General features: G+C 41.7%; 1 long non-coding RNA gene and 1 pseudogene across 34 annotated transcripts; both read right to left on the bottom strand.

Moving 5' to 3' along the window:
* Positions 1-2,168: 2,168 nt before the first annotated feature.
* On the bottom strand, positions 2,169-9,535 carry LOC123090338 (kinesin-like protein KIN-14E; annotated as a pseudogene).
* Positions 9,536-11,226: 1,691 nt separating this feature from the next.
* Positions 11,227-24,890, bottom strand: LOC123093827 (uncharacterized). Of its 34 annotated transcripts, none has more exons than XR_006445587.1 (15): positions 22,449-24,890; positions 22,265-22,359; positions 21,471-21,766; positions 20,229-20,371; positions 19,858-20,131; positions 19,706-19,772; positions 19,175-19,217; positions 18,615-18,702; positions 17,953-18,099; positions 17,149-17,293; positions 16,953-17,033; positions 14,072-14,185; positions 12,538-12,651; positions 12,354-12,443; positions 11,227-11,702 (listed from the first exon to the last, which is right to left on the bottom strand). It is a non-coding gene; the product is annotated as an uncharacterized lncRNA (long non-coding RNA). The 34 variants fall into 34 exon arrangements; XR_006445585.1 differs by having other exon boundaries at positions 21,482-21,766; XR_006445592.1 differs by having other exon boundaries at positions 21,471-21,524.
* Positions 24,891-26,808: the final 1,918 nt, after the last annotated feature.

Below are 26,808 nucleotides of genomic sequence, written 5' to 3'. Positions count from 1 at the left end.
CCACCATTGAACGAATTTATGAAAAATGAGGGCTTAGCCATTTGACGGCCACAAGCACTACATTACACAACATGGACACACTATAATACACAAATCTCATAACTCCTCGTGAGTGGCAACAGAACGAGTGGCTCAGAGTAGCTGGTGTAACATAATAAAGAGTGTGCACAACATAGTCACAGTGCCGACGTAAGCTGCAAACGAGTGGCTCGGAGTAGCTGGTGTAACATAGTAAAGAGTGTGCACAACATAGTCACAGTGCCGACGTAAGCTGCAAAGCAGGTGAATGTCAACTGGAGGGGAGAGAAACTTCGCTGGGCATTGTGGTTCTTGTGGGTATGGACTGCAAGCCAGCCGAAAAGGGCGACGGAGCATTCTTGGTTAATGAGCAAAAGCGCCTCGCGCCCTGCAGCTTGCACGTGAGATCCATGAACGCAATGTGGAGTCACTGCCCCATCATGGTGATTGCACGGGCGGAGAATAATTAAGGTGACTACCAAGCTCGTCAACCATGGTGATCCCAAGTTTTTCTTCTTGTTTGCTCTACATCTTTGTTTAGTTTGTTGATTCGCTGAATGCTACAACATGATGATCATGTTACCATATAGCCCGGGTGTGCTGCCACGCCGTACAAAACAAAAGAGGGCACGACATCATGTTGATGCATTGTTGGATGGAACTCGGGGGGCAAAGTGTGTGGATGAACAACACTTGGCGCCCACAACTTTTTGAACATCCGGTTCTTTTTTCACATGTAATATTTATATTTGAACTATTGTTGTACTAGAATATTTGCATGCCATTTGTGGATTAATTTTCTATTTTATATAATTATTTACATGTCATTGATGGATTAATTATGCTATTTTATATAATTATTTGCATGCCATTTATGAATTAATTGTTCTATTTATATAATTATTTGCATGCTATTTATGGATTAATGATGCTATTTTATATAATTATTTGCATGCCATTTATTCTATTTTATGTAATTATTTGCACACTATTTATGAATCATTTGTTCTATTTTATTTAAATATTTGAACGGTACTGATGAATTAATTGTTCTATTTTATTTGTTCTATTTTATTTAAATATTTGCACGGTACTGATGAATTATTTGTTCTATTTTATTTAAATATTTACATGTTATTTACGAATGAAGTATACTATCTATACTGCATGTTATTATTATTATTTTGAGATTTATCTATACTGCATATTATGGGTGCAACTTGAGGCATCCTTTGTAAACTTGGGCTAAACGGGCTTGTAGCCACAGGGAACCTCATCGTCTTCAGCGCCGGTAGCGGGCCGCGGTCCAGAAACTAGGTGTTTCCCTCGCCTCGTTCGGTGAGGCACGTTTGCACGCCAGCTGCTGCTGCTCTGCTTGTCTCAAAAAAAAAAACTGTTGCTGCTCTGCTAGTCTTACGAGAAAACCGATTTACTAGCATTACCGGTATTCAAAAATCTGAAAACAAAATTGAAATATAAAATGTTCGCAAGTTACTAAAATATTGTTGAATTTGAAAAAGGTTATGAATTTTTTTATTTTCAAAACTATCCTCTAATTCTAAAGCATTAAAAAATTTGGAAAATGAATTTGCAAAAACTTCATGAGTTTGAGAAAAAAATTGTGAATTTTATAAAGTAAGTTGACACATATAAAAATGTTGAAGGATTTAACAAATGATCATGAACTTCAAAAAGTTTGGAAATCTGATATTATTTTCGGAATTTGAAAAAGAATCATGAGTTTAAAATTTGTTGATGGTTTTTCTACAAAAAATATTCATGGATTTAAAACGTAAATGGAAAAAAGAAAAAAAAAAGGTAGACGATGAGATGGACTCTCAAGTTGAGATGCATTGCAAGGTGACATTTCTTTTATTATTATTTTTTGAAAGAAAAGGTAGACCATGATCTACCTCATGCATTCAAAACGGGACAAAGCCTGAATGACAAAAGTCAAATTACACCTACCTAAATGCTGCATCAAAGCAGCCGGCCTAAATGGTTTTGTTTTACAGAGCATGAAGGTAGGTAGGTATCTATGCTGAGGGGTGGCTCGGCTCAGCTCAAAGTTGAGCCTCCAATCCATCTTCTTCTTACTCTACCAAGGTAAAACTACACCTACAAATACAGTACAGCAACGAAACCCCTCCCTACTCCTACAAACAAACAAAGTTACAGAAAAGTCAGTCACTACTCATCTCAGCTCATCCCATCTCATCTCATCTCATCTCATCTCATCTACAACAACAGAGACACACACCTAAATGCTCGCAGCCCCAGCCTACCTCACCTAACCCACCCCTTGGTCTTGTTGCTGCTCGCCACCGCCGCCTGCTGCTGCTGCTGCCTCGTCACCCTGGAACCACAGACACTCTGTATCAGCTACCCGGTTCGGTGGTTTCAGAATTTACACCAGGATGGATGATCAAAGAAACCAAATACGTGCACATGCAGCACTGCTAGAAAATAACCAACCTTTGATTCTGCAGCTGATCTTTGTTGTTCCTGCTCCTTCAGTTTGACCTCCAGCTCCTCAATCTGAAACAAGAAAAGGCACATAACCAAATCAATCCAAGTCTCTTGTTGTTAATAATTCCCATTGATTGATGATTGTTATCCAGGTAAAAGATTCAATTGAGTTCTGTACCGTTTGCTTAAGAGCTGCGACCTCAGAGTCTGACTGCTGCTGCTGACCAAGCTTACGCTCCAACTCCTCTATCTGCATGGGTAATATTATATTATCTGCCTTTCCTTAAACAATTACTACTCCCTCCGTTCCTACATATAAGTCTTTTTAGATATTACACTATAAACTAGATACGGATATATATAGACATATTTTAGAGTGTAGATTCACTCATTTTGCTCTGTATGTAGTCCATAGTGGGAATGTCTAAGAAGACTTGTATTTAGGAACGGAGGGATTAGCTGTTAACGACATTAATTAACCACTTCCAATTCCTACGTTACCTTGTGTTGTAGCGCACTACATGCTTCTTCCTTCTCCTTCAGTTTTCCAGAAAGCTGATTCTGCTGCTTTTCCAACGTAATCTGAGAATGCATCTTAGAGTCTAGTTGGCTTTCAAGATCCTTCACGTTCAATCAAGTTATTACACAAAGTCTGTCAGCCACAATTTACAAGTGAAGAAAAAGCAGTCTAGAAGAATCAACACAAGATTCAGTCACAAGATATTTGAAACTGAAATATTAGCCTCCTCCTCAATTGCACAGACATACCTTGTCTTGCAAGTTTTTGTAAAGCTGCTCTTTCCCTTGGCTTTATTCTCTAAATTTTGACACTTCTCTTCCAGCTTTCTCAAAGATTCCTCCTTCAGCTTGGCTTCCTGCTTAGACCTTTCAAGCTGTCACACGTTCACCCACCAGAAATACCCATCAGTTCAGCTTCAAGCATTCACAGAACTAACAAGCTTCAGGAATATCAACACTCACCATCTGTTTGACCTTTTGAAGCTCGGCTGTGTCGACCTGCTTCTTTGCTGGGCCCAGTTCTATACCACGGACATGGCTAGCAAAGTTCAACGAACTCAAGGTTTCCGACGCGTCGTTGTCGGATGGGCTAATTTGCACAAACATTACGACTTTCGAATCGCCTCATGTTACCGCAATTGTGGAGAAGAACAGAAAAGAACAAATTAATCGCGTGGCCAAGTGAGAGAATGCAGAGGAACAGAAATGGTCAATATTTGGTATATTGTTCATATGGTATTTGTTCCAGAGCAACAAACAGATCAATTTACCTAAAGAGTCTTGGAGCAAGTGCGTCAATTTGGAATTCCTGCGCACAAGAAAAGTATCAAGACAGTAAGAAAACAGGAGCAGAAAACAGGAGCTGATAGGTGCAAACCCGTTACTGACTCAGAGTGCAAACCTGTAAGGAATGTGGCTGCTTCTGGAAGCAAGAGCATAAATGACATCGCCTAAAGAAGAAAGCGACATGTTGATATTTTGTGCTTCCTTGAGCCGATCACCTTGTGCGTATGTCTTGGCTAACTGCTCGCTTCCAACAAGATCTACCAACCAGAGCTTACTTGTTGTACAGCCCCCATTTATCAGGTTCTTTGCTCTAACCATGATACAAAGCATGCTGAAAACAAATTATAAAGGTCAAACCATTTTTACCACAAGCAGGAAGGTACTCCACGGAGAAATGAAAAATAATGTTAATTATGACCAACCAGTGTGAGCGACTGCTGTGTTCATTCACATTGTTTGACCCTGTAGCCCTCGAATTGCTTCCAGTTTGTAAGACATCCCAAACTTCATTTATGTCCTCAACTTTGGCCTCAACTATGCCGGGCACATGATGGGATCCTTCACCTGCTTGTTTGATCTCCAACCTATATATGCAAATATATACAGGTTACCACAACATGGTACTATTGTGAACAAAAAATGAAGGATGCCGAAGGAAAGTGGTTGTACTTAGATGAAGTATTGTGAAACAAAATGAAAGGTACTAAAGGAAAGTGATTTACTTCTTAGATGAAGGGGATGTTGCAAGGAGGTCTCTGATTTGTTCATTGTACACCTCAAGCACACTAACTGATATGTTGTACGTGACAGTGTCTTTTCTCTCCTCGGCAATCTTGAACTCCTCCAGAGTTCTATAGTTTACTCCTGTGTTCCTTTCAGTCCCTTCCATGGTGAAGGTCTTCCTAGTTCTTGTTTGTCTGTATGCAAAGATGCACACATTGTATCCATCTAGCACTGACGTGACTAGTGGAGATGCATCGGCGTAAACCTCAGCTGTTCATGGATACAACTTGTATATTAGACAAACAAAGAAAATCTTATGATTGTAAACTCCAACATTACTTGGAAGTATAAACTAGAATTAGCAACATTCGCATTGTAAGAACAGTTGTGAAAGACAACAAAAAGCTAGTACAGGCTCCATAGTACCAAGAGATACCTTGGTCATCCTTTGGGGTGTAGACTCGGTCAAACTTGAATGTCTTTTTTGCTGTTCCTCCATTCATAATCCCAATGTCTCCATCATTTGCTCCATCAAAATCTAAGGCTAGTGATTCATTTGAGATTAAAGGTCGTATTCGGCAGAAAACACGAATATTTCCTTTAAGATCCTGCACCACACAAATATTAAAAATAGATATACTCTATGGGATCACAAGGGTTGAAGAGAGTAAGTCATTACAAGTACAGTGTTATGTAGCTTTTTGCGCAACTTCTCTCCATCCACAATTTTTTTCTCAGCTTCCGTTAGACGTGGTTGTAGGTCCTCCGAAAATCTCTTTTGGTTCTCACTCATTGCATGCATTGCCTGCATTGTTGTCAAATAACCAACATTAGTTTTAACTAACAAAATTAAAGTATGTTATTATTGATAGGAAATATTTTCAAGGTCAGGTAAATGTAAGCGGAATCTTGAAAGATGTTTTGCTAACTATTTTGTTGACAACGAAGAACATGTCTCTACATTACCACTCTTATTTTACTTGCAGTTATAGTGCTATTTTACAGCACATACTCCGTGAAGATTCTGATACTTGCTCCTTTGATGTTTATGAAAGGTTGTCTGATTTTCAAAAAGAGATATTCAAGTAAGAGTTGCTTCCAGAGGACCTTTACGTGGTCCACACCCACGTCCTCTTCCAGTTCCAGTGGAACTCCATCTCGGAGATGGCCTGATCTAGTGTAGTGGTTGATGGGGAGCTACTATGTTCTGCTCTGTTCATACCTGCAGCAATGCTTCCACGTCCTGTCTGCAGTTACAGGTGCGTCGATCTCCATTCTCTCATTTGTTTTCTTCATGTTCTTGCCCGTGTGTGTGGCGTGTGTTGCTCTTGCATTCCAGAATTTTTGTTAAGCTATGCCATTCTTTCCCATTACTAAGATCTTCCTTGCCTTGTCCTTTGACACAGCCATCATTCATTCGGTGTTTTGACTTCTAAGTTGTGTTGTGAGATTAATTTGGTGCAGATTACAATTTCAATGGAGGATGAATGGTTTTTCATCTTTAGAATATTTTTGTTCTGACACAAATATATGACGTGGGTCGAATGGTAGATTGATTAAAACCTTTGTAAACAGTATACATTGAGAATAGCTATATCAATTATTTTTTCCTGTGAGTTGAAATAAAATCCTTGTAGTTATGAGCCTGGAAACGGCTTGCTCGTTTTTATTAATTTAGATTTTCAAGTTCTCAGATAAAATGTTCGGAAACATGTTCGTGTTATCTCAAAAGCTAAGAAGTTGTGAGTGATGCCTACATGTATGAAGAAATAGGTGGATCATTTTTCCTTCTAACAAACAGGGTCATGTCAGATATTGAGATGGTCCTTGGTCAAGATATATAAACCACTAGAAGATACTGAAACTAATGTTTGAGTTGTCCCTCTTAACAAATAGGGTAATGTCAGACTATAAAATTCTGAAACCAATATTTCACCTAGCCATGCCTTTGGTAGACAGCAATACATGTACGGAGGAAACCTCACTTGTCTTGAGATGTATTGAATCTTATAGTAATGTAGGTAGCCAAAGCCAACTCGAATCACTGGTTTGATTGATGGATTAGCAAGACACGCATATGTGAAAGCTGATTGGATAGCCACTGGAAGGTAATTAAGGTGCCTTACATTCATATTTCTTCAACTCACGGTGGTTACAAGCTATGTTTATATTTCTTCAACTCACTTGTGATTACAAGCAAGGAGCCACATGCATTTGTATACGCCTATATGCCTATATAATCAAGCAAGGAGCTACAGTGTGCTTTCGTAGTCTTCCTTATTAGCTCTGTTTATTTCTCATGGAGTGGCTGATGTATATAGTGTTGTAAGATACAAACTACCGGGCAAGCTAGCATATTGCCATCTGCCAGTATTTCCCTTCATCTTAGAAAACTGGAAATGCTGAAGAACTGTCATGCAAGCATATTGGCATCAGATTCAAGTGAGACTTCAGTTTACATCATCAAAGTGCTATTGCTCCTAAGATAGTTAAGTAGATTACTTGAAATTAGAAGAAATTGCTTTATGGAAACTCTACGTGTGATATACTTATTAATAAACAGGTACATAAGTTCATTCACCAATTCGCCATCAATTTGTTATGGTTGTCTTAAGTCATGGGCTACTAATGATATATAAATCTAGAGCTTGAACTCCTATTATACGCTGACTGCTGTCGATTTTCAAGAGAATAACAAGGCATGCTACCTGCTCTTTATTCCGTGCATAACTACATATGAAGTTGTACCTTATCATCTACAGTTTAAAAAAATCATTCTTTTTTTTCATTTCTCATCACACTGATTTATACACTGTAATTATGTTGCAACTGATTGCGCCAAAGCGAGCCACTGAATTGGGCCAATGGATAGAAACACATATTGATGTATCTGGGCTCAGCTGGGAGGTGAACAACATGCACAAGCAGTAACTAACCCAGTCTGGTACTCGCTGGGCTGAAAAGCCATGACACCCTTGTTCTGTATAATTTTGCAATGTGATTATCCATGCATATTATTGTTGCTTCATACTTCAGGCATTTACATGTGCATAATAACTGTCCCTTCTGGCTATGATGTAAAGAGTGCAAATTATTTCTACCTTTACACCTATGCAGTGTTGGTCCTAGATACGAGGCTTGATGTTTTATATCTCAAAGAAACCAAGTACTCTATTCCTGTTCGATTTCAAATCGTGCTTTATATTGTAAATAGTGTAAAAGGGTGAAAGTTTGTTCAATTAAGGGGACGAGCGCCGCCGCGAGCTGGGGACCGTTCATCATCGTCAGCGACCTCTTCTAAGGTCCCCTCTCTCTCTCTCTTATTCCATTAGTGCCAGAGGCGGAGCCAGCTCCCGGGCTCGTCCGGCAACTCTTCACTGCAGATTAGTTTGATTACTTGCTTAGTAGTGATTTTTGTTGGGGCAAGCTAGCTGACATCGCTATGCACGAGCTTTGCCCAGGCTCCTCGCGCTGTCTCTGATTAGTGCACTCAGATGCAGGCAACAAAATTGAAATTGGTATTTGTATACTGGTAGAGCTAACCATAATGTACCTTCTGCTGTTGTATTTGATATAATTGGTTGTCCAGTCACCGGTATAAATATGGAGACTTGCAGCGAGTTAAGTACTTATGTGCATCTCGATAAGACTATAATCTGCTAAGCTTTGTGGTTTCAACATAGGAACTACTTCTATTTTGAGTCGGCACTACATTTCTGAATAAATATGGAGACTTGCAGCGAGTATTGTACTTCTATTTTGAGTATACGCTGTGGAATTTGGCAGAATTGTGCGTTGTGCGATGGGATCGATTGGCAACAGGATACCCGAAGTTGGTATGCGGTTCAGAAATTCGGATGAGGCTTGGGAGTTCTGGGTGCAATATGGAGGTCACATAGGCTTTGATGTGAGGAAAAGAAATACCATCATAAGCAGAATTGATGGAACAATCACTTCATGTAGGTTTGTTTGTTCCAATGAAGGCATTCGAAGGAAAAGTCAAATAGATCACGAGCTGAAGCGCATTAGAGCTGAAACAAGAACCAATTGTAAAGTTTGGATGATTGTTTCATTTGATCGAGTGACCAATTTTTTTGAAGTCACCGAAGTTGATTTGGAACACAATCACCTCCTTCAATTGCCACAAACCTGTCACTTGTTGGCATCACAAAGGAAGATTTCAGATGTGCAAGCTTTGGAGATAGAAATAGTCGGTGATTCTGGAATTATGCCAAAAGCTTCACATGAGGTTGCATGTCGTCGAGCTGGTGGGAAGTTCAACGTTGGTTACACTTTGACTGACCAAAAGAATCATTTGCGAACCAAGCAGCAGCGGGAGATGGCTTATGGACAGGCCGATAGTATGTTGAATTTCTTTCGTGACAAGATAGGTGAGAATCCATCTTCCAATATCATTTGCAGTTGGATTGTGAGGAGCATATAGCCAACATATTCTGGGTTGATGCTAAAATGCTACTTGACTATGCACACTTTGGTGATGTTGTCACTTTTGACACTACATTTGGCACGAACAAAGAGTATAGGCCATTTGGTATTTTTCTTGGGCTCAATCAGTTTAGAGAAACAATCATTTTTGGTGCTGCATTGATGTTTGATGGAACATGCGACTCATTTATATGGCTCTTTGAGACATTTCTAGCCGCACACAATGGAAGGCAGCCTAGAACTATCTATACCGATCAAGATGCAGCAATGGGAGGAGCCATAGAGAAGGTCTTCACAGAATCATATCATGGACTGTGTACATTTCATATCATGCAAAATGATGTCAAACATTTAACTCAAGTATGTTTTTACCTTTGCCAGATCGCCCCCCCCCCTCCCCCCCGGCAGGCAGCGGCGATATGGTTTGGGCGGTGGGGAGTGAATCTCGCCCGCCGCCGACGGGCGAGAAGGTGAGGGAGGAGGGCGGAGCGGGCGGTGGCAGCTGGCGTTCTCCTTCAGGCGGGCGGCAGCCGGCGTTCTCCATCAGGCGGGCGGAGCGGGTCAGCGGCGCCATGGCGGCAGCCGACGGTGCTAGGGTTTGGGCAGTGGGGAGAGAATCTCGCTCGTCGCCGACGAACGAGGAGGCGAGGGAGGAGGGCGGAGCGGGCAGCGGCAGCCGGCATTCTCCTTCAGGCGGGCGGCAGCCGGTGTTCTCCTTTAGCAGGGCGGAACTAGGGGTGGGGAGTGAACAGCTCGATGGGAAAGGTTTCGGGAGAATTTATTTTTTTGAAGCTACGGGAGAATTGATTTTAACCCCCCCCCCCCTTGTTTGATGGCCTTTGATCTTAAACCCCTTTGTTCGTTTGCCTCCCTCTGGGGGGGGGGGGGCAGTACCACATAATTCTTGCTGATTGCCCCCTTGGCATTGTTATCTGTTCAGTTAGCTAGTAATGAAAAAAAACTAGTCTTACAATATTCCTCTTTGACTAATCTGCCCTCGTACAGTTTCGTCAAGAACCCAGCACGAGAGTTTTTCCCTCGAGAGGGCTATCCCGTTCGTTCTTTTCTTCTAGCTTGACCGCGACCAGCAGCCAGAGCCGTCGTGCCCTGCCGTCCGTGCCCCTGCTGCTCCGCCGCGTCCCCTCCCTCCACCATCCGCTGCCCTCCATTGCTGTCCCAAGGCAAGGCAAGCTTCTCACCTTTCGTTTCCCATGGATTTTGTGAGGTTCCTCTTGTACATTGTCTAAATCATAGGAACTATAGTGCTGAGGGAGATTGATACGGGGAATTGAGTGGGAGGAGCTGGATCTGCGAAGGAGTGTGATGTTTCTGAAAAGATTGACATTGGTACTTCTATCTATTGTTGTCTCTATTTGAGTCTATCGTGTTCCTTCTAGTACTATACTAGGTAGAAAGGTTGCTGTCGGGTACCGTCATATCCGGTAAAAAGCTTTTGGCACATGGTGCCTCCCAACGCTTAAACGTAACATTTTGTGTTGCCAAAGGGAATTAGAGTGATTCTCAGGATGGATTAGTCCAATACAGTAGATTTACATCTTAGCAAAAAGCTTTTGGCACATGGTGCCTCCCAACGCTTGAACGTAACATTTTGTGTTGCCAAAGGGAATTAGAGTGATTCTCAGGATGAATTAGTCCAATACAGTAGATTTACATCTTAGCAAAAAGCTTTTGGCACATGGTGCCTCCCAACGCTTAAACGTAACATTTTGTGTTGCCAAAGGGAATTAGAGTGATTCTCAGGATGGATTAGTCCAATACAGTAGATTTACATCTTAGCAAAAAGCTTTTGGCACATGGTGCCTCCCAACGCTTAAACGTAACATTTTGTGTTGCCAAAGGGAATTAGAGTGATTCTCAAGATGGATTAGTCCAATACAGTAGAGTGATTCTCGGGATGGATTAGCAAAGCTCGGGACGTTTGTTTCAGCAGAGGATTTTGTCAAAGTAACGGCAAAGGGTAAGGCAACATACATAAGCAAGGCAAACATGACATATTTGGTCATTACAGCATTGGTCCAATTCATAGTGCTCAATATAGACATAAAGAGCCAATTTATGTTTGGGCCCACAGTGTGCCTTTCTAAAGCAGTGATCCAATGATCCAGCACCTGGTATTTATCAAGGATGTAATCCAATACAAAGTAAAGTACAAAGCAGGATATGGATCAATAGAAAGCATTAAAATCCATGAGTGGTTCCACAGAGAGCATCAAGATTTAGCAGAAGACATCAAGATTTACGATATAAGACAATCCGGACAAATAAATGGTTCGCATAAAAATTCAGTACAAAGTATCAAGATTAACATACGAAGGGCAACTTGTCGCATGTGACCTATAAAAATTCACTACAAAGCCTTGTTAGTCTGCACAAAACATAGATCACCATACATCAAAAGAGTTGAAACTGCAATGCTGATCCATGCACTAATGTACTGTGCTCAATATCACAGGTAAACATTTCAATTAAAAAAATATACTACAAACATCTAATTCATGGCATTGACACATCGCAAGACACAAGATTTCATTCAAGTGGCTTTCAGGCCACTTCTATTCTGCAAAACATGAGGGGAAGCGAAAGGATGTAGGTCATCGGTGGTCAATATGACGACGTCCTTGGTAGCTCCATCTGCTATATAGCGGTGGTGGATTGTGCTCTTCCTGGGCAGTAACTCATCAGGTAAAGTAACCATGACCTCATCCGACTCAAGCGACGACCTGCAAGCCAAGACAGTGGAAATAGTAACGGTTAGAGAGAGACATAGAGATGCTTTGTAATGACAATTGTTGTTCTAACAAGCAAAACCAATGAGAGATAAGAAGAAAGAATACTTCATTAATAATAATTCCTACAAAGTACAAACATAAAAACTTTGTTTTCTAGTCCCACAAAATAATCATCAAGAACTAAACTTAGATTAATTCGATCAATTAATAATATTTTCAGGTGAAAGACTTGAGCATTACATAATATAAACACCAAACCAAATAAAATCATACTCAAGATTAGTCAGTCAAGACCTCGATAAGATATTGACAACATGAATCAGACTATTTAGATCTTAGATCGTGAATTCCAGAAATCACACCATACAAATATTAGTTACCAAGAGAGAGGTAATACAACATTTTTTGGGACTATTTCAGAGTCCTAGTGGAATGACATCAGATGTAAACTTTCATCTCAACCAAAGGTTTGTAAGTAAACTCAATATATGAATTTTTTTTTGTCTTGAACAAATGTGTAACATTGCATATAAAACACTGAGATACTTATCTGATTTATGACATAAAAGGGAGAAAAGTATCAAAAAATGATTTTGTAACAGAAAAGAAAATTTTAAAAAATAGAACTGAATCTGAACCTACTAGGCCGATAACTTTCTTGTCTGACATTTTAAAATCCCCAATCTATGTTGCGAATCATAGCCCAAACAATTATAGCTTGTTTATATCAGCCTGCGTATATAAGAAACAAGGATAATATTCATTTTCAAATACAAAACCATTAGCAGATGATACAAATAAATAATAGTGGGGATTATTAGAGCACCTTCCATGTGCATATCATCCATATGTTGTAACAAACTAACAATCCCACCCCTAGCTGTGGACAACTGCACCCATGGCCAACGGCACCTCATTATCGCTGGTTATGTGTTGCCCCCTGTAGATCCAACATTTTTTTATAGTCTTGTTGAAGTTACTAACAGCAAAGTACTCAAAAAAAATGATGCAAACTTATGGAAGTCGTAGACCAGCTGACATGCAATGAATACAACTACTGGTTTCTTCAGCAACAAAGAGTAGATGGAGGGGTTAATACTGCCATGACACAAGCATGGTATAGGTTGCATAATGGCAAGATATCATGTCCTTATAAATTCAACCGCCCAGGACAAAACTTTGTATCCAAGTCCCAAATGGTTACTATAGGAACAGAGCAAAATAGAACTCTTAAATGACAGAAAATTAGCAAGAAAAATCACATGGCTATATGTTCTTAGCAACAGGCGGGGAGCATTTAAAATATAGAAATCAAGTGAAAGTATGCACCTAGTCAGAAAAGGAGCATCCCACTTTTCTCTAATTTCGTAACTAAATAACATCAATTTAGCTATATGGATTGAGCTCCTCAAAGTTCAATCCATAACAATTTAGCTTAAACATGGATCGATTCAATAATATGAGTCATCCAAATTGCTTAGGACATTGTTATTCTAACTGTTGATGAAGAATTCTGCGAAATACTATAAAACAAACAAGTATTCAAACTGTTGATGAAGAATTTTGTTAAATACTATAAAACAAAGAAGCTAGCATAGAGCTTTGGAAGGGGCATATCCATGCTCTCAACTATAGTAACTTCATTTACCTAATGGGACCATGATAATGGAAGGATGGGACCGTGCTCTTTACAAATGGACCTCATAACAACAGCAAGACCAAAGCAAAGGCGCACTTTCCTAACACAGAAGTACATAATATTAACTTATATATGCATTGTACATTGTAAAAGTAAGAAAGTTTATTAGTCACCTTGACAGTGTATCTCCAAACACCAGAATGACTAATAATTTCCTAGGGAATTAGAAAAACAGTGTCGAACAGATTACGGTTCAAGATGGACCACCTTTGTGCTTTTTTAAGAACCCAAGAAGAAAAGAAGCATCCGCAGATTCTTGTTGATACATCAGAACTTATAAAGTTTTTAATATACTTGAAAGATCAAAATTGTAGGAAACTAAATTAACACTGCATTCCTAACAACAACAAAATAGCAAGCAAGAAGCACTAAAAGAAAACAGAGAGCCGCTTGAGCACACAACATAAAAAATGGTCTACCAACACGGTGAAACAAATTGTCTCATAGAAGATACCATAACTGCATCAGGATCCAAAAATATGTCATAAAACCATAGGGCACTATGGACATTATCTATGTTGAACCACATACCATCAAAGCTAAGAGAATCTAACATCAAACCCTAAACCCTAATCGACGTCTCCTCACCCCCGGCCGTCGCTACGGGAGGAAGTACATATATGATTGTGCATAATATCAGGGGTACAGAATGAAACCCCACCTTCTCATGTTTTGGCAGTCCAAAAATATAGTAAGCTACATACAATATCTTCCTCGGTGATGACTACACGACTGCCCATATATTTTCATCAAGGAGGTGTATCTCGTTGTCATTCTGAAATAGCCAAACAAACAAAACAAAGAGAGGAATTAGTAAAAAGATGTAAATTTCTCTCGAAGAATGCATCTAATTCAGCCTTCTATCTGAATACAAACATTCCTATACCCTTTGTCCTAGACCAAAAGAAACGAAACAATGGTGAGTATTATATAGAATGGTTCTCAGCCCGAACAAATTGATTTCAATGTCTATCAGGCCATGCTGTAACTGTTGGATCAATATATTGGAAATTAAGAAGCATGATAGCCAGCACAGACCATATCACAGATTATAGCAAGAATATGCAACTGTTGTTGAATAAAAACAAACCAAAACTACTATTGTTTCCAAATCTATTAGTTTGGAAATCAAGTGCATTGTGGGTCATGTAAACAGAGAAGCAAATGAGAAATTTAGATGTGGTTCAAAAAAATTTAGTGGTACCATCCATAGTTCAAAAATTCATTTTGGGACTAACATACATGTTGCTAATGTACAAATATCATGTATGTTGGGCTAACAATATTCTGAAACTAGATCGGGATCACGCCTTGGCGCGAGGGTGCCGGTCCAAATGTTTGTATACACACAATAAGAAGCCTCTAAACAATGCATGAACATAGAAAGCATGTTTCGCCGATAGGTTTAGCACTAAATATCTTAGGCATAAAAGACACGACAACATGTAGTAGCTTACAGACAATTTATAACAACCAAACTGATAAATCCTTGGTTGGTCTTAGGCATAACGTAGACCAATAGAAATGACGACATGACACATCCAAAAGAAAATGTAGCGTACAGAAGTTGAAGTCGTCTGGACAGGCCTAACATAGACCAGATAGAAATTGTGGCTTGTCGCACCCCTGCGGGTGCGATCACTCCCAACCCGGTAATAAAGCATCAGATCAAAGATGTAAGGACACCAGCAAGAAAATACAATGTACGTTCTTTATCAGAGTTAAAAGTAGCTCACAACAAATACATAAAATACAGAATCAACTTCTTACTAGGAACAAAACATGAAAAGCACATGCATTTATTAGTTTGGTCAGACCAGAATTGCTCATCACAACAAAGTTCAAGTAAACTGCAAATTTGCAGTAGAGCAAACCCTGACATTTCACTATTTTGATCACACTATTGGGATCACAAATTTAGTGAATTTAGTAACTGGATATTTATCAACCCACTTTTCAGCATATAGTTTCATGTTTACTTTACTTCAGAGAGACGAACACACGATGGGGAAAAGTAGGGACAGGGAGGAAGGTAGAAGGGCAGCATAAACATCTCATCTTTCACGGTTGGTTATGGGCCGAGACCAAAAGGCAGTTGTTTCTCAATTTGACTAAAAATGGTCTGCCACAACCAAAAACACACAAATTGGCCTACTACAGAGACATTAGTTAGTAAGCAAACAATGTCAATACTATTATTAGTCTGCAATTACATCAGTCTACAAATTCACTTAATAAATAATGCTTATACCGTCAGCCAACCACAAATGCAAGGAATTCAAATAAACAGTGATATGAGCTAGATGAAAAACAGATTTATAACAACCAAACTGATAAATCATGGCAGACAGAAAATAAAACGGTGTTACTGGCTTATATAAAATCATGCCAAGACATGTAACACTTCTCATGTAAGCCACCACATGAGTCGTTGGTACTAATATCATGCCAACACATGCCCGAAAGAGAAATATGGAATGGCTAAACTCTCTTCAAAGATGTCTCATTAAGGTTTATATAACTGCAGCCGATTTGACAGAAATCAATATAAATCAACAGCTAGCAGCTAGCCATACATAGTATTGTGCAGGAAGACATTTCTTCCAAAAGAACACTTCAAATATTTGATTGCTTGGGGAATAACTTTAGGAGCACTGGGATTACATCCTAGCCAAATTGAATACAACTCTATATTTAAAAAAAGCATGTATATGTGAGGTGATTAAACTTTAATTGGATAGGGTTGATCATATTTGTGCCTTTCTGAAGAAATAGAAACTAAGCCATCAACACAATCACGGGATCAAATAATAAATGACCTAAACCAAGATTGATATGCAGAAAGACGCAACCGAGTCGCATAATTGACTTGTTTCTATTATTAATTGTTTTTTATTGCAACACTAAATATGTGGTTGTAACTACATAGTTATAACCTAACTTACATGACAAAAATAGAACATGGATCTATGATTCTCCAAGGAGTAATTAATTTCCCTAAAAAAACAATAATTCATAGTCCAATAGTAGTTGAACTGATAGGGAGCCATTCTTTCCTAGCGATATATGGATCAATCAATAGAGAGAGGGGTGTCAGGGACTCACCGTTTGAGGATGTAAGCGGGTAAAAGGGGTGACCTTGCCTCAGCAGGGCTCAGTCACACCCAGAATAACATTTTGTCAGTTTTATTAGTAATACTAATATTTGGTTAATGGGGCACCAAAGGAGTCTCCTATATGATTTAGTGATTAAAGAATAATATTAAACGATGAATCTCCCGTTGGTTCACAAAGTATGCAATTTTTCTCTCAACTGAAATGACAACCACATTTTGTCAGCGATATTTGGTTAATGGAGCACCAACAAATCTCCTAGAGTATTTCATTTGGAGGTTAAATGGAATAAGAATAAAGGATGTAAAATAACCAGTGACACCTTAGCGCTCACTACACACTTGGCAAACAAATACATTAGGTGACTACTGATTATCTGTAGCTAAATCTTATCTGAAGTACAACCAAGATGAACAGAAACATTTCACCTCACTTTTGGTGGAAAAAATACTCTTCTCTGATTGATCATTCAGTTACACAGTGATCCGCTTAACACATCGCAGGTTGATCTGCAATCACATAAGCAAGCATTTGCATTAGAACAAAAGGAAGAATGAAATGTTTGATCTTTCATATGGTACTATTGATCCTAGAGCAACGCTAAATAGGAGATTAGTAACACACATCACTCTCCCTGCAAGAAGCAGCTCTCCCGGCAGTAACACGCATCACTCTCTCGGCAGAAGGTGACTCTTCTTCAGATTGTTGACCATATTCATTATTCACAATAACGAAGTACAACTCCAAATCAGAAAGGTCGCCGATAATGCTGAGCATGGAAAGGTTTTTGTAGTTACCATTAATGTAATCAATGAGTACCAACTATTGCTTGATGCATATATAAACAATCAGAAGGTTGTCTACCTAGATTTCTTCCTACCCAACTTTCCTTTATCAGCAAGGAGGAACTGTTATTTTTCGTATATAAACAATAAGCAGGTGACCTAATGGACTATGCAACCCATAGATTAATTATGCAAGAAGTTACCATTCCTATAATTAGCAAGCATCAATCATTGTTTGGTGCATCTACAAACAATGAGGAGGCGGTCTAATTCTGGAGCACATAGATTAATTATCTGTGTAGTCAGACTTCCTCTGTTAGGAAGAAGCAACTACTACCCGCCGCACATATTTCTCCCAAATCACGAACCTGAACAGGTATTACAGTGCACTGAAAATCGGGCACACCCTACAGACATGGATATGAACCAAAATGCATATATATCTCCCAAAGCACTAAACAGGAAGCAAACCACCAGGGCAACCATAAGTACATATGGCCAACCATATCTTATGAAGGTATCCTATGCTACAAAGACACAATACCCAAAAAGAGATTTGGATTGCAGTGCAGCCTCACAATTGAAGCCGAAAACAAAGATTAAGCATGTCAAGAGTGCACATTTTTATCGGATAGAATCTCACTTGAAGGCGTGACAACATGTTTCCTTGCACAGCATAGGTCAATCCACAACCAAAATGAACCAAATGTTCACAATATCCTTTCTTGTATGCATCAAGCAGAATTCAAAATCTCATGGAGGTTCTGTACCATTTGCCTTTGGCCACCACCTGGACAGTACACAACCAAATTTAGCTGAAGTTTATAATAAACATGCATGCAACGATAGCAGCCTATATTAATTTTATAGCTGGCTTACAGGAAACCAGAAGCTATGTACTGGCAATGAACCAGAAAAGGAGGAGAAATTCAGAAAAATCTAGTATGTAACCTAGTTTAACAATGCTTATATCCCCAATCCAAACTCTACATATTTCAGCTCACTAATGCTTACAAAAAATAAAAAATAGTACCCTGATTTTGGAACTTGAATCTGCAAATATGGTGTCTAACTAAAAATCAGAGTCATGGTTAAGATAAAGGAGCACCTCTGGAACGAGAGCGGTGGCTAAAAGCATCAGACCACCAAAACATCCCATAGCACACAGTCCAACAGCGAACCATCTCCTGAACCTAATTAAGTAATGTATATATGAATCTAAACTACATGACATAAGCTGAAGAACAACACGAGCATGCAGATCCAACTCTGTGAAATAGCAAACAAAAGGCCCAGAAAATTCACCTCCAGATGAGGTCTCCGAGAAGCATTAAGTCGCCATCCTTGTCTCCGTTCCGCTCACCGCCACGAGACTCATCTCCTCGTACCCACCCTGCATCCAAGAGCCAAATCGTCAGAAACCCACCAGAGGAACAACACATAACGTGCCCGTCTCTGCTGCTATTGAGTACATGAATAGGATATGTTCTTGGCTGCAAAGAACTATTAACTTTTTAGGAATTTTAAGCAACGTTATAGAAGCTGAAATACAACCAGATCTATTTTAACAATAGGTTTATGAGATTATGGTGTGCCTTTTCTTATCTATCTGTCACAATATATTATATAATGGGTACATGCTATCTGGAACATGAAAGACAAGGGAAAATTAAAAGGGTCAACTGTTATACAATACATATGTACCCAGAGCCATTAACTTAAAAGGGTCAATATATTTTCTACACTATGCTTTGTGAAATTAACTCTTTTATGTACCTCCCTCACAAACATTCACGGTTACCAAATCTAGATGATTTTTATTTGGACTTTTAGAACTGAATACCAAGAACATACATGCTTCTTACTTTGCAACCTTAGCCAAACATAGTGGAGAGAATACGAGGAGTGCTGTATAGGAAAAAAATTAAGTTAATAGCTGTCCCTGCAGTTTCCATCAGATTAACATTAAAACTCATCAAAAAGTAAGGAATAGCGAGCCAAATGTGAATTGTATTACAACACAAGGTTTTAAATTGTGCGGTCCGATTAAAATGAAGTTAAATGATGTGTGCCCTATGGTATGCAGACTGTTTCATCCTTAGAAATTGTAATGCAAAATCAGGCTGTCTGCTAGCATAAAGGTGGCTTTTAAATATTAGAATGCCACTTCAAAGTTGAAGTAAGTATGAACCCACAGATCAGAAAATCACCACTACCCAACCATAAACAGAGAGGAAGTAATATGAGCTGAGATCTTCGATGGCATAAAAAAAATTAGAGCATGTTTGACATATCATTTTGAAGTTAAAAATAGCAAATAAGCTACAGCCAAGAAAGAACACATTAAGTAGCTAGAGAGTATACACTACTTTCTAATAGGAAAGAAGGTAATTTACCCGGCAAGGTATTGTCACTGATTCCAACATGAAAGAACAAAGAAACCTGGGATAATCCCAACCACATCTGTCCATACAAAAAAATACAAGTCAATACACCAAAGGCATGCCCAATACAAAAGGAGCAACACGATAGGCATCATAAAAAGTACCTGTGAAACGCTCAGGCGTGTTTGTAGGCCTTGGGAGCTGATTAATTGGAGTCAGGACATAGGTGCAGAAAGGAAATTCTGCTTCTAGACCCTCCCATCACGCAACAGTTGTATACCTAGTGAACTTAATCATGTATTGACTCTCCACCGGCCCAAAGACATACTTCTTGAGAAAGACCAGAAACTTGCGACAGATCATCAACCCACACTCTTGGAGGACGCATATAAATTGGTTAACAAATTTCTCAGGCATCTCTGCATACATATGGTTACCCTGCGAGGAAAAGAGTATGGTTCAACACAGGAGAAATAACAGACCATTAAATAACAGGACAAGAAAGACAGGAAACCAGATCAAAGAATACATGTACCTGCATCTAGTATAACCACATCCATCTCCTTGATAGGTCCATTTTCGGTTCCACCATGGTGATGCCACAGACGTGATATGCACACACAGGATATGCTAGAGCGAGTTACACGGACGCAGTTCAGACAGTGCATTGAATGTTATCTACAACAAATAGAAAATGCAAAGACTAATCAGAGCAGGCCATGGTCTAGCAATCATGATAAGCACATAACATATTGTACAGACCCAAATATAATCAAAGGCAGCATGCCAACACACACATCAAAGAAAGACACACCACATGTAATCGCGATAATAAAGGTAAATAGTGATCCTACCTCCTAAGTAGGATCAATTAGTTCATCACATCATTATACCAAGATCACACACACACTGGCAAATCATCTAAAAGGCTGATGCCAACAAAAGAGGGTACACAGTGCAGAAGACCGAGGCCAGCAAAAGAGGGTCCTTGCACAATAAATAGCAATAGAACCGACCAACAATCCTAGAAATAAGAGTAAGTACTAAATTTGCAGGCAATGAAATAGTCACATTTGTAACGATTGTCCATAGATTTGTCTTAATTGATCATAATCCATTGCACTCCTGACACTAAACAAATTCGTAACCGCTCGTTTCTGAGATATGATGTTGTGAATATAATTAACCTTCATAAGAAAGAAATAATTTCTAGCCTAAAAATAGCTCACGACCAACATTGTCCATCACCACTGTTAACCTTCAAGAATAACAGGACAATATAATTAATCCTTGAGGCAAAGAACGAAATCAGAGACTAACCCAGACCAACAATTAATCTTCATTATACTAACCAGCCATGCAATTAATCCTTAAGCTAAAGAACTAAATCAGAGACCAGCCCAGGCCAACAATCAACCCTCAAGCCAAACACTCGAACCAACAAATTTGGGACACATTTTAGCCTTAAATTCAGCGTGCAGTGAATCCTAAAGACAAAGAACCAAATCAGAGACTAACCCAGTGCTCTTTTTCTAATCAACCATGTGACCTATCCATTCCTGTGATTACATTGCTAAGAAAGGACCAAATTAATCTAGCACTTGAGGACAATACTCTAATACAAACAACTGCACCCACAACAGGCATAGACCACCCATGTTCTTAACCAACCATGCAACTTCACTGACCGCCAAGGCAAACAATTAAGAAAGGACCAATGAAAACAAATCAACAATGACACCATCTAAGAATCCAACAACGGAAGCCCACGAATAACCTGTTCCCCACCTCTCTTTTGCAAGGCCCAACCGATTACAGACAAATCCAGCCCCTGAAAATAGTACATTGATTCCAAGAACGTCAGAACCACACCTACAGCAACACAGATTGTCTTATATTTTCCCAACCAACTTGTCAGATGTCCAACCCCGAAGATAAACGGACAAGGAAGAGCTTGGGTTAACCAATCCATTCAGGCAGACAATTTCCAAGAACAGAGCCCATGCACAATCCATCTCATCACCTTCACCTAACAAGCTCCAATCAAGCACCTAAGAATGGCTCCTAAACCCACTGAACAGCAACCATGAAAGGTACAATCCGTTAAATTAACCAGGCATGTGATTCATGCAACTAATCCTTAAGAAAAAGAACTAAAGCAGGTACTAACCCGAATGGCAACAAATCTGCGTCATATTCTAACCTAATGTAATCCAACAATTAATCATCAAGAGAAACACCTAAATCTGGGACTAACCCCGAATGGCAACAAATCTGCGTCATATTGTAACATAATGTAATCCAACAATTAATCATCAAGAGAAACACCTAAATCTGGGACTAACCCAAACCAATAGTCAGACCAGTGAAATATCTTAAACCAACAGAATCCAACTACAACCCAAGCAGATCCCCTAATTTCACCAAAGGAAACAGACCATATCCAGGCTTGAATAGCTAATGCATCCAAAAAAAATGCCGCATCCGACCAGCCAACACGTCCAAAAAACTACTGGAGTCCCACATAAGCACCAGACAAGAGGAGTGGAAAGGAGGAGAAAAGGGGTTGACCTGCAGAACTAATTCACCCCCTGTCGCTGCCGTCATTGGTGATGGCCGCTGCTGTCGTCCGAGGCTAGGGTTCGCTGCTGGACGCGTGCGTGCACCTGTGTGACCAAAAAGAAGCAGCAACATGAGGGGAGGGGAGGGGCCAAAAATAGCAACATCATGATGGGAGGGGAGGGGCCAATAGCACCTTGACCAGCAGCAGCAATGCTAGGGTTTGGGGTGTCTCCGTCCACGGCTGTACCTGGGTCGGACCCCCCCTCCATGGCCGACCTCGAGGACGGTGGTGGCTCAGGTTGACGACGGCGCGTCGATGCCGCCGTGGATCTGGGCGCTGCATCACCACGTCCTCCTCGCGCTCCGGGAGCGGGCGGTGGTTCCCCTTCTCGCCCCTGCGCACGAGCGTGCGGTGTGGTGGCGGCCGGCTGGGCGAGAAGACAACGGTGGCATGGGGCTGGACCTGGACGGCGGCGGAGCTGGGAGGCGCGGGTGAGGTTCTAGGGCTTGGAGGGAGAGAGAGAGAGGCAAGGGGGCGGCGCGAGGGCGAGCGGAGGCGGCGGCGGCGTGAGGGCGAGCGGTGGCGGCGTGCGAGGCAGAGGAGGTGGGACGAGCGAATGTGGAGAAGCGACGGCTAGGTCACGCCCATGTGGCGATTGGATATTTTTCCAACCATGGGAAATGACGAAAATGCCCTCCGCAACCATCTAGTTTTACACGCGGTGGCATTGGAATTTTATCTAACGGCTCACGGCGATCTGGTAAATATCCTACGCCTCACGTGAACCGAACCCGAGATCCGACGGCCGGAAACGCATCAGGAGATCAATCGGACGGCCGGAATCGCCTGAGCTCTGAGGAGCCAGGGATTTCGATCGCTCTCTTATTTCTGGATTAAATCCGCACACCATCTATCACATGTCCTGATTTATAAAGCTGAATTAAAGAGATAATAGATATTACTAATGGGGTCTGCTGAATAACATTCGAAGATGTGAGCTGAATAGTACTGCCTAATATGGTTGTATTATCAAAAAGGAAGGTGTTTGGAGACACCAAAGCAAAATGGTAGAGCATAACAGTGTATTCAGAAGGAAGGTTTTTACTCTATAATTAATACCTATGTCACTTTGTACTCTCTCTCTCAACTAATATCAGTACCAAAGCTCCCTCTCTCATTTTCTAGTAGTATAGATGCAAACCAATATCAGCACAAAAGCACTACATCTCTCTTCTATTCTTGCCCACCTCATATTTTCTCAGCAGTTGGGTTTCGCTGCTACGGCTGATCTGGTAGAGGTGTCGATGGGGAAATAATAAGTAGGCCTCAGGAAGTGGGCTTGCCTTCGAAGGAGCATGGTGGTGGCGGTTGGCACTCTAGGATCCATTTGTCTAGATATGAAAGGAATGAGCCTGCATTTATTTGTCCAGATATTAAATGAAGGAATAAGATAGGCAGAGTGCTCCCAGAAATGTTTAAAACCCACTAAACACCAATGCTGCATATTAGATATTTTGCCAAATGCACCATTTAGTCTTCTCCTAATTCATCAGTGATGCAATATTTATATTGCTCAATCTATGCAACTAATATATAGCCTTCAACTGTCTATGTCACTCCATCTCACCTCTAATTGAGCTGTTACTACTGGAAATAAAAATACACTGCATATGTACCAAGAAAAGTAATTCTTGATTTCCCTTTGCATAGCATAATCAAATTAAATAAAGGAGAACATAATGCTTACTTAGACATGATAACCAGGGGAATTAGATATTGGCACACACATGATAAACTAAAAGCCGAGGAAAATAAAAAATGGTGAGAGGTATGGAATATGGAGAGGAATAACTTTGGAATCTGAGTGAGAGAGAGAGAGAGAGGTGTACGTGCTGCTTCCAAGGATCGCCTCGTTCGTCAGGCCATTGCAGATCTGCAAAATAAAAGGAAATCGGGGTTGACATGAGAGAGAGAGAGAGAGGCGAACCGTGGCGAGTCATCGTGCTCCTTGATGAATCAGGGTCGAGTACCCCACACCCCATTCGTCAAGAATTTTGTGCTTCCCCGTCAATGGCAGCGACGTGGCACAACTGCTCGAGGCACTGGCTGGCACGCTGCACAAGGGAGGTGCAAGCTCGACCGAGGAGCAGCGATGCAGCGCACATCATCTTGTGCTTCCCCATCAATGGAAACGACGATGGCGCGAGCTCGATGGGGCCCTATGGTGGCGAGGATAGCATCCTAGGGAGCGAAGGACGACAACAATGGTGATGTGGACCGGCCGACCAAGATCGATCCGTCTCCGAACGGCGTGCATGGGAGGCCTCGGACCCGCAACCGTCACTCCTCCGGCGAAGGCAGCGCGCCAGCCAGTGCCTCGAGAGGAGGGGCGATGGGGCGGAGGGCGGAGGACGGAGCGATCTCGGCGGGGCAGAGGACAAAGACGAGAGGCGAATGCGCCGGTCGCCAGCCGCGCGGCGCGAGAGGAGGGACGCGCTCAGCTGGCGAGCGCGCGCGAGGGTGAAGGCGACCAGGGCGAGCGACAACGGCGTAGCAGGGCCGTGCGGGCGCGATGTGAGGGGAGGAGGACGGGCGGCGGTGGCGCAGAGGAGAGGAGGAGCGGGGTGCGCGTGTGCGGCGGCTAGGTTTTGACCTGATGCGTTTTATACGCCCGGGTGTGAAAAGACGAGAATACCCTTCGTGGGGCACTGGATTTACAGGCGGTGGCACACTGCTTGACCACACAGTAGTGTTTCACTCGATTCGACGGCCAGGGATGCTCCGAATGAAGATCCGACGGCCAGAACCGCTCCAGATGAATATCCGACGGTCAGGAATGTTTTGGAAGGCTAATCCGATGGCCCAGAATCCAAACGCACGGGGAGGCTCCATTTTGGTCTGGACTCTAACAAGGAGATACTGTTCTTTCCGTTTAAAATACGAGTATTACAGGGTGTTTGTTTCTAGGGACTTATTGGCTTAGGGACTTAAAAAAATCCCTATAAATCCCATCTAAACCAAACAGGAGGGACTTATAGGGACTTAAAGTGGGCATTTGAGACTTATAAAATAAGACTCTCAAGGAGGGACTTATAGGGACTTATAGTTGTAATATGGTCTTATAGAGACTTATAAGTCCCAGGAACCAAACAGGTAGGGATTTGGACTTGAGACTTATAAATTGGGATTAAAAAAAGTCCTAGGACTTATGAACCAACCAGGGCCTTAATACTGTTATCGTGTACTAGCTCGTTCATTCATTCGTTCGTTGCTTACGGATTCACGGTGGCGCACACGCGTAGAGGGCTCCATGACGCCCGCCAATTAATCGGACAATTGAGCAGGCACATTCAAAGGAAAATGGCATGTAATGTAAGCGTGCAACTTGCTATTTTTCCCTTCAACAAACAACAACTTGCCATTATTTTAACAACAAAATGTCCATTCACATCCAACGGCCAGAAGCAGTCAACCCTAAAATGTATGCCCCTCCTCCCCGGCCAGCTCCGACATTTTAGGGTTGACTACTTCTGGTCGTTGGATGCCAATGGATGGTGGATTTTGTGTCTCAAGGCGCTCCGTTCGGACCGAGATCCAGTGCCTTGATGTGGGCGAGTCACGCCGTGCCTTGTCCCTCTATATCCACCCTTCAAAGCACATCCAACGACTGAGATGAATGGAAGGTTAAAACGCCTCGCACTTAGGCGCGCGCCGGCTGCACGGAATGGGCCACGACGATCACTTGCCGGAGGAGGCTAAGACCATGCTACTCATGGGCGGTTGTCTCGTGTCTGCGGTTGTGCCGGCCGGCAGCGACGTGCTCGTCTTCGTCGGAGCGTGAGAGCGGTCAAGATGCACAACTCGTTTGCCACAGCGTGCATACTACCTCCGCGCCGCTGCCGCTGGGTTTGTGGCCTCCTTTGTATCTGCAGGTCATGCGGTGGCGGGAGATGAGTTCGCGCGACCCCCGCGCCATCGGAGCCGGTCATGGTCTCGTCGTCCGCCTCGTTGACGAGCTCGCTTCCTCGAGCTCCGAACATCAAGCAGCCCGCAGGCAGCACCGCGCCAGCCCCGTCTTCTGCTCACTCTGTCTGGCAGCGAGAACTTCTGTCCTCTTTAGTCCTCAAACTGCCAAGTGTGAGGCGTTTTAGCGTTTGATTCATCTTAGTCGTTGGATGAGCTTTGAAGGGTGGATATAGAGGGGCAAGGCACGGTGTGACTCGCCCATAGCAAGGCACCGGATCTCGGTTCGAAAGTTTCGGGGTTGAGTGCTAGTACTACCCTAGCGGGCTGCGCGGGATGGGGGAATGTAGCGTGGGACAACTTTTTGGGGTGAGAGCATCTCCACTCGGCGCCCCCATATGCCATCCGGATCGGCACCGATCGGGGTACTATGGGGGTCGTCCGGACGACACGGCGCCTATCGGGCGCGGCCCTCCCCACTCGTCGTCCCCATAGCATGTTTTCATCATTTTATAAACTAGATGATACCCTGCGCGTTGCTGCGGAAATTTTGTATCACCGTAGACGTACCAAAGGTTAATTCATAGTC

This window comes from Triticum aestivum, chromosome 4B (genome assembly GCF_018294505.1).
Source record: "Triticum aestivum cultivar Chinese Spring chromosome 4B, IWGSC CS RefSeq v2.1, whole genome shotgun sequence".
Classification (NCBI taxonomy): domain Eukaryota; kingdom Viridiplantae; phylum Streptophyta; class Magnoliopsida; order Poales; family Poaceae; genus Triticum; species Triticum aestivum.
This window is presented reverse-complemented; position numbering and strand designations above follow the sequence as displayed.